The sequence below is a fragment of the Cricetulus griseus genome, chromosome 3, assembly GCF_003668045.3.
Source record: "Cricetulus griseus strain 17A/GY chromosome 3, alternate assembly CriGri-PICRH-1.0, whole genome shotgun sequence".
NCBI lineage: Eukaryota > Metazoa > Chordata > Mammalia > Rodentia > Cricetidae > Cricetulus > Cricetulus griseus.
In genome coordinates, this window is record NC_048596.1 from 169265540 (window position 1) to 169267834 (window position 2295).

The 2295-nt window shown below is 43.0% G+C and overlaps 1 pseudogene; it reads right to left on the reverse strand.

Moving 5' to 3' along the window:
• Nucleotides 1-750: 750 nt before the first annotated feature.
• LOC100770863 lies at nt 751-2005 on the reverse strand (annotated as a pseudogene).
• Between the last annotated feature and the right edge of the window lie 290 nt (nt 2006-2295).

Here is a 2295-nt window from a genome sequence, read left to right on the forward strand (position 1 = left end):
TATAACTTTAAATTGAAAATCTCTTGGAAGAAACACTTCATTGTAACACTCTCAAGGCTGGGACTGATATTGAAGGAGACCTGAGATGTAAATACATATTTGGCATTGTAAGACCTTCCTTAGAATCCAAAGAGTAAACAGATCTCCTTATTTAGGACCATGAAGTGATTTTGAAACATCTGTGTCACTTTCAGAAATGTTCCTAGCTGGGCCGAGTCCAGTGTCACATGGAGAGTGTTCAACAATAAAGGGAAAAAAATAAAGTGCCCCATATTAGGACAACTAGACTGATTGGCTGTAGAGACTGGCACTTGGATTGGCATTCCTTTCAGAAACAAAAACAGTTCAAACAAAAATTTGATAATCAAATATTAAATAGCAAGGAAATTAACAAAAAAACAATTAACAAAAACTTACTAACCAACCAGAAAAATTGTAAAAATTAAACAATTGAAAAAAGAGTTAAATATTAACATCAGTCACAAAATCTTGAAAGTAGCATGCTTATCAGCATGTTAGATTGTGTGGGTTGTGTGTTTCTAACATGTAGTAGGCACATACATCTTATAGATTCTCTCAGATGAGGCTTTTCCTTGCTCCAAGTTAGCAGTACATGGAAGAGTGTTGGGGAATCATCCATTTTTTACAGCCCAGAAACTGTTTCAAGGCTCTTCAAGCCACCATGCCTGAAGTCCCTGGCAGCATCTACAAAAGATGCAGAGCAGCCTCAGCAGCCAGCGGGTGCTGCTGTTACAGTAAGCGCTTATGCAGGATTTCCCACACCATCTTCTTCCTAAACAGAGGCACATGCTGCTGAGAGAAGGTTATGGGTTGGCCTCTCAAAATATAGTCTGCATATTTACAGGTAAACACTCCACAATCGTTCCTATTCAGCTGCAGGGGAATCTCCTCTGCTGACATGCAGTATTGCTTCCATTCTGAGGGGTCCAGATCTATATTCCTCTTCGCTTTGCTCTCTTCTTGAAGGTACCGGAAAATCGATCCCAGGACATCTGGTCTTTTCAGTCCCATGGAATCCCAGTAGACAATGGTCTTCTTTCATAGGTCTATGACCACAAGACTCCAGTGGATATGCAGGTAGACCAGCACAAAGACAATGTCCTTTTCAAAGATATTCACAGCCCAGGTCTACCTTTTCACAGACCTGAGAACCCCACACTTGAGTTTCATATAGAAGAATGTATTAAAGGTGTAAAGTGAGGTATAGCCTGGTGATTTGCTCCTGTGTGAGAGTAGGTTCATATAAAAATTTATGATGTCATCATTGAGCCACTGGCTTTCCTGTAGAGTCTGCATGTCTCCTCGGGTAATGTTCAGTTTAAATGCAGCACTGCTTAAGATGTCCTCTTGTCGCCCTGGACTGAATACATTCATGATTTCCTGCTCCGTGTCAGGTGTGACATCAGGGCCATGGTCTTGGCTGCTGCCCTTCTCTTGCTCCTCAAAAGGTTCCTCCTCGGCCTCAGGTGCTAATATGTTCTTGTGGAAGATGCCACAGGTGTCACTATTTTTGGAGTTTGGGGCCTCCCAGAATGTCAGGCTGGGGGTGGTGTCTTGTTCTCTGGTTTTCAAAATTCAATCCAACTGTCTTTTGTGATTCAAAATGTGTCTGTGGTGAATAGCTCTTTTCAGTTGTGACTGGTGAATGGTGTCTTCTGACAGGATGTCTGGATTGATTTGGCTGGAACTGAGTTGTTTCACAGCCATGAATATGTTCTTCCATGCAGCCTTTGATGTTCTTCAGGTTGTCAGCAGGTCTTGTGTGAGTGCTGGGAGGGTCAGAGTGGACAGGATCGCAGGGTTGAAGATGGTCAGACAACCTTCTGCACTTTTCATTGTGCTTTTTCTCAACTCTGTCCTGTATGTTGGAGTAAGTGCGCTTGCGACTCTTGTCAGCACCCACATATTTCACCTCAATGACATCCTCTTCTTCAGGATCTCTGACCTTGTCTTGGTTTTTTGGGTGCAATGGAACCTCTTCCATGGGGTTCGTTCCCTGACAATTTCCAGGTTCTTGATGAGCAGGCTCTTTTTCACAGTGTTCTTGTTTCACTCTCTTGGGAGACTCGTGTGGCTCTTCAGACTTCTCATTTGTTCCTCCTTCCTCCTGGCTCTTTCTTTTTTGAAATTTTACTGTATTTTTGGGACTCATGGTGCCAAGCTGTTGGTTAATTTGCCAATTTGAGGAAGGGCTAGGCCTACCTTTGTGCAGGAGGAGCCTGTCTGCTTGGCAAATGCCTTTAAATTTCCACGTTGAAGTGCAGGCTAGCCTGA